Here is an 11,938-nt window from a genome sequence, read left to right as displayed (position 1 = left end):
AATCCAAAATGCCCTCCTATTAAGCATGCAAAGCTACTCACCAATGAACTAGAGCATCAGGAGGGTGGACAAAGCTATACTCAATACCCAACATATTAGGAGTGTGCAACAAGCTGCTTACCTATACCTATCACTCCTCTCTCTCCAAGCGCAAGTTGGCAATTCTACCATGATAACACAAGCACCACAACTGAGCATGCATTGTTTCTTAAAAGACACTCTCAACTTGAAAAAATGGACCCTCGCACTATGGATGTCTTCTTCAATGACATTGTCACCAAGTGCCCTCACTGAGCAATCGACTTGCAGCACATATTCTTTGCAACTTTCATGAGACAGACATCCAGATCATCTTGAACCCACATGGAATGGCATCGTACTACACATTGTACATGATAAAGAATGATAAGGAAAAAACCAATGGAATAAAAAATGCCCTCCTATCAAGCATGCAAAGCCGCTCACCAACGAACTAGTGCATAAGGAGGGTGGGCAAAGCTATACTCAATACCCAACATATCATGAGTGCACAACAATTTGCTTACCTGTACCTATTACTCCTCTCTCTCACAAGCATGAGCTGGCAATTCTACTATGATGACACAATCACCACAACTGAAGATACATTGTTTCTTAAAAGACACTCTCAACTTGAAAAAATGGACCCTCGTAGTACGGATTTCTGCTTCGATGACATTGTCACCAAGTGACCGCATCGAGCAGTCGACTTGCAACACATATTCTTAGCACCTTTCACGAGATAGACATCCAGTTCATCCTGAACCCACATGGAGTGGCATCGTACTACACATTATACATGACAAAGAATGATAAGGAGACAACCGATGCAATCCAAAATTCTCTCCTATCAAGCAAGCAAAGCCGCTCACCAATGAACTAGCACATAAGGATTGTGGGCAAAGCTATACTCAATACCCAACATATCATGAATGCGAAACAAGATGCTTATCTGTACCTATCACTGCGCTGAGCTCTCACAAGCATGAGCTGGCAATTCTACTATGATGACATAAGCACCACAATTGAGCATACATTGTTTCTTAAAAGACACTCTCAACTTGAAAAAATGTACCCTCACAATATGGATGTCTTCTTCGATGGCATTATCACCAAGTGCCCACCATTAGGGGAGAATTGGGGTCTCAAAAGGGCCTCATAAGGAATTGATTAAGAAATGGATTAAGCTAATTACAATTGAACCACTATGGTAACGCATAGGCTAAGGGCCCCTTAGCATTTACTCAACTAATATGGTTTGAAATTGATCAACCTTGGCCTTTGGATGGAGATGGGTGGTGGATGGATCAAAGGCCTAGGATGGCTTTGGTGGGCTCCAAGTGGCAAGATCTGACAAGGGGAGGGCAAGGTTTGACTTTGTGGAGGCCTCATTAAGAGAAAAAAGGTGCCTTTTCATGTGCACCGTTGATCTAGATCCAAGATCAATGGCCAAGATTGAGGCGCCTGTTTGGAGGGCTAGGATGAAGGCACATTTTGGATGGTGGAGATGAAGATCTGAGATCAAGGGGCCGAATTGAAGCACCTATTTGTATGGCCCAAATTGAAGCGCCATTTGCTCTCACCTCCTCCCTTGGGTATAACCTAGATTTATGGCCTAGATTGGAGTGCATTTTACACTCATCCCCTCCCTTGGATCCGCACCTTGATCTATGGCCTGGATTGGAGTGCATTTTACTCTCATCTCCTCCCTTGGATCCACCCCTTGATCCATGGACCAGATTGAAGCAAACTTTCCCCTCATCCCCTCCCTTGGATCTACCCATTGATCTAATGGCTGGGAGTGCTCTACCATAAATTTGAAAGTGACCCTTGGATTGGAGATTAGATCAATGGCTAGGAGTGAGGATCATGGGTCCAAATCATGGGTGAGATGTCTCCCCAGCCATAAATGCTCAATATGTCCTTTTGTACAACACAACATACCAGTGTCCCACACCTTGAAATTAGGAAACATTGATTGGAGGCCCTTTTCTCCCCTAATGACCAAGTAGTCGACTTGGAGCACATATTCTTAGCAACTTTCATGAGCGAGTACACAGTTTTGGAAAGCTAGAAACACGTAAGGAGACGAGGCAAAATTATACAATTTAACAATTACAACAAAACAAAGGACCCTAAAAACCATTATAGAGAACTATACTTTTTGTACTTGCCATTCTACACCAAGGAGAATAATCTCATCGATGAAAACATGACTTGGCATACTTCCACTCACATATGATCAAATCAAATCATGCTCTCTTTGACAAAATGTCTTCGTACTTGACTTTCTCTTCCAACAATACTAGCTACACCAAAACATCTACCTCGCACAATAGTACGACTACAGTGGCCAAGGAAGAGTTTGTCCTACCACAGAACTACCCATCCAAGCCAACATTGGCAAAACACGTGAGCCACAGGGATGGAGACTAGGTCTTTTTCCTAAAAACAATTTCCACACTTCCATTCGAGGTCTGAATAGGAAATAGAGGTTCATCCTTGATGATGTCATGTTGAAGAGAAGCTAATTGAAACCCCAAACAAAGCTACAGTTCTTTTTTGGGGACACAGGGACAGGGAAGCCATACACGCTATTGCTATTGGTCCAAGGGCTTCTATGAGTCTAGTCACATGGTGAGATGTCTAACATTGAGCTTCTCAGGGCCTTGCTACTAGCTTACACTGGAAGAGAAACACATGCCATCCATGAGATGACATACATTCAGCTTTGCACCTCCCATTGCTGACATATGCGTACGTGGGGCTTTTCTGCCGTTGAAACACTACAAAAGCTCTTCACATTGTATAAAGACCTCGAGTTCCTAGTGATCAATGAGATTTCATTGGTCGGAGTGAATATGTTGTTGTGACAGACATGCACTTATGGGAGATAAAGCACAACCACGACAAACCATTAGATGGCATTGACATGCTGCTGTGCGGAGACCTGTGCCAGGCTAGCCCCACCAAAGACTCTTAGATATTCCTTGAGAGATGCACAATGTCTACTATGGTCGAGTCCTTTAGGAGATTGCAAATGCTGTAATTCTAGTTGTACATGCCAATGCAGCATAAGAACCATGCTTTCCTTACCTTGCTAAATAAAACTAGGGTCACAAAACAAATTGGGACCTCTAGGTTTTAAATAGACCATCTTAGGCAGCCAACATAGAAGCACAATATACCGCACCTTTTCTACAAGAATGTTTTGAAAAGAAATCATGATGAGTTCATCTTCGATGCATTGGAAACACTACCACACATATTGAAAGAAAAAGACATCACAACAAGACAAAGAAACTATAGATGTGCTTGATAGATGTGCAAAATAGCGGGCACATCTATAGGTGTTGCTAAAATAGTGAAAATACGGGCGCGTCTAATAACACGTCTATTTGTGCATTTAATAGCGCATCTAATAGCGGGTCTATTAGTGCATCTACACTGTGAATTAGACATGGATTTAGAGGCCTTTATAAATGCAAAACAAAGAATACAAAAAGTTAGATTTTGGTGTAGGCTGATAAATGTACATCACTGTTTTCCAAACATTGCCCATGATTACCAAAGCACATAACTTTAATAAAAATATCAATGCTTTTTGGCAAACCCACATATACAAAAATTAAGTGAGGTGAGGAGAATGAGACAATATGTAAAATAGTTTTGCCAATATCAATGATGGGCTACGGCTCGACCTCATCCTCAATAAGATCAACCCTTGCCAAACTATCTACTTCAAAATCCAAACCAGTGTTGAGATCTACAAATACATTTAGCCTCGGGGGGGTCACTCATCATATGTAACCCTATCACGTGAGTTCAACAGAAGGATATTTTTTATTTCTAAAATTTACAGAAATAAATATACATAAGGGACTATTTAAAATAGTTTTGGAAAAAATTTACAGATTTGTATAGAAAAGGGATACATTTTATTAATGAAAAATTTACAGATAAGGGATTTTAGAAATAGGCCTTGAACGCACGTGGTATAGAGGGTTTATACATAGTGACCCCCCCGAGCATTTAGCCCACTACTACTTGTGCTACTCATGTGCTCATCAAAATCAACATCACCAATGGTAGGCTCGTCCTCATAGGTAATGGCCTCAATATCTGTATCTCCTATCTCATGATCATCCTCCTCTCTCGTATCACGGTCATCATCACCTCCATGGCCATGATCATCCTCCATACGCTCCATATTAGTAAATGTACTATACATCACTTTGGAATGTGGCATAATAAGTATGAATGCCACCACCTATTATTATCCACCATTGTTTGATAGACAGCCTAATTTAAACACAAATACAATCATGTTATTTTCCTTGCATCAAAGATATCAAATATTTAAAAGTGAGTATTTTTATATGTGTGTACAATAGATGTTCACATTGTTGCGGTAGTACTAATGTCCTTCTTACTTTGCCAAAACTTTGTGGAGTCAATAGATACAAAGCCACTTGCATGGCATTTGATTGTTGCATTAGGGCCTCTTTCCACCATGTCCTTAAACCCCTCTGCATCCAAAACATACACAAAGAAGCGTCGAAAGTCAAGCTTAATAATATCTTGGATTATGCCACAATAATCATCCATGGCTCCATTGGCTCCCTCAAAGCTAGCAATGACACTGCAATCTTGTGTGTTTCTCTTATCATCAATCCGTTGTGTTCGAAAATGCTTTCCCTCACACCATATAGCATTGAACATAGTAGAATACACCAAGACAAAATCACTTAAATAAGCAATCTAAATTGTTGAAAGCTCCTAACTTATGCATAACATTCTATATACCCACCTTGCTCATGCATCCCCTAGCATACTCCCATTATTCCATTGTGATATGCATCCCCTCGTTTCTCTCTGCTCTCTCCATTTTGTCAAGTAGCAAATCCACATGAATATCCTTTGGAAGTGCTCTTAGATGCTGAGGGTATGGCACACGAGATCCGTGGTGTGTACGAAAGAGGGCCCTTTCTCCTTGCCTTCTTGCCTTTGCATCCTCGTATCTTGTCACCCATCTTTTCATCACATCAATATTAAGTAAATGTTGATATTATTAAGTAACTCCGTGTCTATTACTTTGCTCTCCTTTCCCTTGAGGCACGATAGAGGTCATCCTTAGGTCTTCATGATCTCTCCATAGTCGTGGGAGAGAGCTATCCACATCAACAAGAAACTTAGAAATATATACAAGTGACTCTTGTACCAACCAACCCTCAGCCATGCTACCTTTGGGCCTTGCATTTTGTCTCACGAAACCCTTCAAGGTCTTCATGAAGCACTCGAGGAAGAACAACCATCGTGCATGTATAGTACCGCATATAACAATCTCATCCACCAAATGCACTATGAGATGTAGTTGGCTTATGAGAATAGAACGTGGAAATGTCTCCTCCCACTAAACAAACCACCTCCATTGACATAACTCAAGCATTCTTAAGCATGGTGGAATCTATTTCCTTTGAGCTCACATACCTAGAAAGGAAAAAGTATACCATATTAGCAATATGAAAACCTTGCATGGAGCATTGATACACTTCACATTTTGTATCCTATAAAGTACCTCACAAGCTCGCCCATCTTGTAAATACAATCCTTCATGTCCTTCGATGCACTATGAGAAATGCTAGTAGGTAGTATGAACTGAACACATGAGGAATGGTTGATTAGTTGCTTCTAATTCACTCACAAATTTAGAAGAAAAAAGATATTATGCACATAAAATACTTACTTGGAGCATCTTGTGCCAATCATGAGATTTCAAGCCATATAATTGCTCTACACCTCTTTTCTTGCTCTTTGTGAAGGCCCTTTTCAAACACCTCATGCATCTAGTGGGAGTATGAATTGTAGTGATAACTTGTTTCACCGCCGCCACCATCTCTAGCTTTGATAACATCCTCCACAATGCACGAGGTAAAAAGACGCCCATTTGGCCTCTCTTGTGGCCAAGCTTCACGCATCCTGCTTGTGGTGCGAAGATCCTTATGCTTGCAGAATCTCGTGTCCCATTCAAATGTTCCCAAATGGTAGATACCACATTCTTGAAGATATGCATGGGATCAAGTAGGTGATTGGTCTTGAAGTGGGACCAATATGGTAGTCGATAAAAGATGGACTATCTAAACAAAATCTAGTGTTAGCGTTGTTGAGATATTGAGCTCCACTCATGATATGCCAGGGTGACCGTTGTGCATTTATGTCACCGACTTGTTAGCTGCAGATGCGGTTGGTACACTGCCCATGAATAATAGCTGGATGATAGCCATCCTTATGTACTCTAGTTCGTGGCTCAGTTAGTATGCCACCTTAGTTAGCTGAGTTTGGTTTGAGACCCACATATAGGTTTCTTCTATTTCTTTGTACTACAGTTCTTTTGGCTTTCACAACTAAGAAGAGGAAAACTGTTTTCAGCCTCCACCTTTGTGTGTATTCCCCCATTGTGTATGTGAGAAAGCCGCAAGTGAGACTCCTTCCTTCTCTCCCACTATCTTCACATGGTATTAGAGCCTGGTTCAGGGTAAGGAGCTCAAGAAAGCAAATCAAGTTCATGGTGTCCTAGTAAGAGGACCAGTGTTGCTTTCCTTTTTCGAGTTTGGGAGCAAATCTCTGCAGGTAGCACAACCGAAAAGTGCAAGAGTGCATTGTCTCAGATTGAGATGCCCTTCACCGTGTGGCGAGAGGACAGTATATGCTGCGAGAAAGGGCAAAACCCCGGGTGACTTTATTTTTCTGATTCGAGGCCATTTCGGGGTCCGTTTTGGAGGCGGAAGTTCTCAGCAAGCACTGAGAAAAAGGTCCTGTTTTTGCTATGCGACCACTGCTCTGCAGGTCGGTGAGAAGTTGCCGCAGAAATTGCATCGTATGCTTGTGTGCAGAGATATTGGGAGTTACAGAATCATCCTTATTTCCTGTTGATGCAAAATCATCACTAGGAAGTGACTGTGTGGTCAAATACCACTTTTGTCAGTTTTGCAGATTTGCCCTTGTGAGGCAAAAGCTGTGTTTTTTGCAGTGACAGAATATTTTGCAGTGTTCCTTTAATGGTGTCTGATTCTCTTTCACAGATTGTCACTGAAAAGCTTGACAAGAACAACTTCCAAGCATGGAAGTTTAGAATGACGAATTTCCTTATGGGAAAAGGCTATTGGGAGTTCATTATAGGAAATGAAGAAGAACCAGTTCCTCCTAATGTTCCCAATCAACAGGAAATGCACGCATTTAAAGGATGGCATGAGAGAGCCAGAAAAGTTATGTATTGGCTATCTATTAGTATTTCAGATTCTATGATTGTGCATATTCAAGATGCAAGTACGCCAAAGGAGGCATGGGATACTTTGGCAAAAATGTACAGCACAAATATGCAAGCCAGGAAAATGCAGCTCAAGCACGAGTTGCACAATGTGCAGAGAGAAAATATGAGCATCAATGACTACCACATGAAGGTGAAGAAAATTGCAGATGCACTTGCTTCCATTGGGTCGGGAGTGGAAGATTTCTCAAAAGTAGAAAAGGACATGCGCCCGACACTTAAACGTAACACTGATACCCAAATCATGCGTTTTTTGGATACAAGAAAGTACAAATACAAAGACAGCAAACTTCCAAAAAAGATCAACTGCAAAAAGACTTACCTTGGATAGAGGTATAGAAGGTTCTTCTCCTTTTTCAAAGTTGCTTCTCCTCCTTGTTCGCCCTCCTCTCCTTTAAGCTTGGAAGTAAGTGTGGGTTCCTTCCTCTTAAGTGTAAGCTTGGAAGTAAGTGTGGGTGCCTTCCTCTTAAGCATCGAAACTGTGGATCTGCTAATAACAAAGCAAGCAAGCTACGCAAAGTATAAGTAATGTGAAGAAAAGCGAAGTGAGCATGCTAAAAGCAGGTTTAAAAGCCGCGTCTATAGGCGCGTCTAATAGCGCATCTATACACGCATCTAAATACACAGAGTAGACGTGGTTTTAGACGTGCTTTTAGACGCATACCACAGAATAGACATATGCGGTTTTAGACGCGCACACAGAACAGACAGACGTGGTTTTAGACGTGCCATAGAGTTTAAAATTAAATATTTGAAGAAAAGCAAATTTTTTTGGATTGTTTGTTTGTAGGATGTCTTCATCTTCAACAAGTAGCTCCAGTGAGGATGAATCCCTCCGTATCCACCATCACGAAATGTGGTTGGAGCAAAAAATCAACTGTATGTGTGATCGATGTCGAGGAAACATGTATCGTGCACGTAGGATTACACTCAATCACATCTCAAAGTATGGAGAATGGGATGAGACCGTAAACATGGTAAGGGTTTGTAAGTTAAGGTTGATTGAGATACCTATGGGTGTTCATATGTTTGAGTTATGATCCCATTTTAATTTGATACAGGATGCAGTGCCACACCCGCATATGTTGCCCTATGCTCGCCATGAGGAGGCGAAGCGTCGGCGATATGAGGTGGGATCTTCAGGAGGGACTGTTACGGATGCATGGAGTGATGGTGATAGTAGCCCTCTGCCATTACCTCATGAAGCCGTGGAGGAGGAGGTGTTTAATGATATGGTGCGGGATTTATATGTCCACCAAGGGAGGGATGATAGCATGGAGCAAGATGATCTTTTTACTGCAGCATCGACTCCACTATTTGAGGGGTGCACATTCTTTGTTCTACATGCCTCCCTTGAGTTACTAAACTTGCAAACCATCTATGGATGGAGCAATGCAAGTTTGAATGCATTACTCAAGTAAGCTTTAAAGTCTATTTTGCAAACATGGTGAATTATGCTAGTGGGTCAATTACTCGAATGCTTTTCCTCATTTATGGTCTTCACGTGCAGGCTATTGTGTAAAATGCTTCCAAGGGAGAATAAATTACCGACCTCAAGAGATATGGCAAGGCAACATGTGACCTCTCTTGGAGGATTAGATTACAAGCGCATCCATGCATGTGTCAACGATTGCGTTTTGTTTCGTGGACTACATAAGGATGCAAGAGAGTGTCCTACTTGTGGAGAGGCAAGATATAGAGCAGATCTCAAAACTTTGGACGTGCCTCGTAAGGTTCTGCGACATTTTTCCATAATCCCTCACATCCAACATATGTTCAAGTGCAAATCTATTGCAGAGCTCATGTCATGGCATTCCTCCCATCGATCAACCGATGGCAAGTGGAGAACTCCCGCGGACTCTCCTGTGTGGAAGCTTATTGAAGACACATGGCCAAGCTTCAAGGAAGAACTTAGGAGCTTGAGACTTGGATTGGGTATGGACGGTGTGAACCCATTTGGTCTCAAAAGCACCTCTTACAATGTATGGCCAGTGATATTGGTGAATTATAATCTTCCACCCTCTATGGCTATTAGGAAAGGACATGTTATGCTGTCCCTTCTAATTCCAGGGAAACATAAAGTCAAAAATCCTAATGTTTATTTGGAGCCTTTGATTGACGAGCTAGAGATACTTTGGAGAGGTATCGAGGTGCATGATGTGAGTAGGCCTCCCTCGTCACGAGACTTCAACTGCAAAGCAGTCTTGATGTGGACGATGCATGACTTCCCAGGCTATGGCGAGTGTTCAGGTAAGCATTGCACTTCTAATTATGAATAGGCAAAGGATGTGGCACCCTAAACCCACCTTCAACTCTTAATTGCGTCTATTGTTCAGGTCTCACTACATCGGGTTACCATGCATGTCTTGTTTGTGGTCCTTCGCTAGTTGCCTCATGGGCAGACGCATTGAATAAGGTCATCTATGAGAATCACCATCGATATCTCCCACCTGATCATCCTAGATATGTTGCCCCTTGGAATGAAGTCCTCCCACAATCACTCACTGCGGGAGATTGGATGAGAATTTGGGACGGTTCCATGACTCCTTCACCACTTGGCATGAGCCGGTAAGGGTTTGTAACTATTGTGTGCTATATTGGCTGGAAATAAAGATTGCCTGCTAACACCAACTTTTGTTTAGATACTCCATCTTTTATCATTTACCATATTGGTCCCACCTCAAGATCAATCACCTGCTTGATCCCATGCATATCTTCAAGAATGTGGCATCTACCATTTGGGAGCATTTGAATGGGACACGAGCTTCCGTAGGCATAAGGGAGGATCTACGTACCACAGGGAGAATGTGTGAAGCTTGGCCACAAGAGAGACCAAATGGGTGTGTTTTTTTACCTCATGCACCGTGGATGTTATTAAAGTTGGAGATGGCGACGGTGAAGCGCGCTATTACTACAATTCGTACTCCCACTGGATGCATGAGGTGTTTGAAGGGAACCTTCACAAAGAGCAAGAAAAGAGGTGTAGAGCAATTATATGGCTTGAAATCTCATGATTGGCACAAGATGCTCCAAGTAAGTATTTTATGTGCATAATATCTTTTTCCTTTCAAATTTGTGAGTGAATAATTATAAGCAACTAATCAACCACCTCCTCGTGGGTTCATTTCATACTACCTACTAGCATTTCACGTAGTGCATCGAAGGACATGAAAGATTGTATTTACAAGATGGGCGAGCTTGTGAGGTACTTTACATGATACAAAATATGATGCGTATCAATGCTCCATGCATGTTTGAATGCATATTGCTAATATGCTGTACTTTTTCATTTCTAGGTATGTGAGCTCAAAGGAAATAGATGCCACCATGCTTGAGAATGCTCGAGTTATGTCAGTGGAGGTGGTTTGTTTAGTGGAGGAGACATTTCCACGTTCTATTCTCACAAGCCAACTACATCTTATAGTGCATTTGGTGGATGAGATTGCTATATGCGGTACCATACATGCACAATGGTTGTTCTTCCTTGAAGGGCTTCATGAGACAAAATGCAAGACCCGAAGCTAGCATGGCCGAGGGTTGGTTGGTACAAGAGTCACTTGTATATATTTCTGAGTTTCTTTTTGATGTGGATAGCTCTCTTCCACGACTATGGAGAGATGATGAAGACCTAAGGATGACCTCTATTGTGCCTCAAGGGAAAGGACGCAACAAAGTAATAGACACGGAGTTGCATAATAGTATCAACCTCTATTGCGTGCTTAATAGTGATGTGATGAAAAGATGGGTGACAAGATACGAGGATGCAAAGGCAAGAAGACAAGAAGAAAGGGCCCTCTTTCGTACACACCACGGATCTCATGTGCCATACCCTCAGTCTCTAAGAGCACTTCCAAAGGATATTCATGTGGATTGGCTACATGATGAAATGGAGAAAGCAGAGAAAGACGAGGGGATGCATATCACAATGGAAGAATGGGAGTATGCTAGGGGATGCATGAGCAAGGTGGGTATATAGAATGTTATGCATAAGTTAGGAGCTTTCAATAATTTAGATTGCTTATTTAATTGATTTTTTCTTGGTGTAGTGCACTATGTTCAATGCTATATGGTGTGAGGGCAAGCATTTTCGAACACAACGGATTAATGATAAGAGAAACACACAAGATTGCGGCATCATTGCTAGCTTTGAGGGAGCCAATGGAGCCATGGATGATTATTGTGGCATAATCCAAGATATTATTAAGCTTGACTTTCGACGCTTCTTTGTGTATGTTTTGGATGTAAAGTGGTTTAAGGACGTGGTGGAAAGAGGCCCTAATGCAACAATCAAACACCATGCAAGTGGCTTTGTAACTATTGACTCCACAAAGTTTTGGCAAAGTAGGAAGGACACACTAGTACTACCGCAACAATGTGAACAGGTACTGTGCACACATATAAAAATACTCGCTTTTAAATATTTGATGCAAGAAAAATAACATGATTGTATTTGTGTTTGAATTAGGTTGTATATCAACCAATGGTGGATAATAATAGATGGTGGCATGTCATACCTATTATGCCACGTTCCAAAGTGATGTATAGTACATTTACTAATATGGAGCATATGGAGGATGATCATGGCCATGGACA

This window comes from Dipteris shenzhenensis, chromosome 3 (genome assembly GCF_047967505.1).
Source record: "Dipteris shenzhenensis isolate YYH24624 ecotype China chromosome 3, Dip_SZ_1.0, whole genome shotgun sequence".
NCBI classification, from domain to species: Eukaryota; Viridiplantae; Streptophyta; class Polypodiopsida; order Gleicheniales; family Dipteridaceae; genus Dipteris; species Dipteris shenzhenensis.
This window is presented reverse-complemented; position numbering follows the sequence as displayed.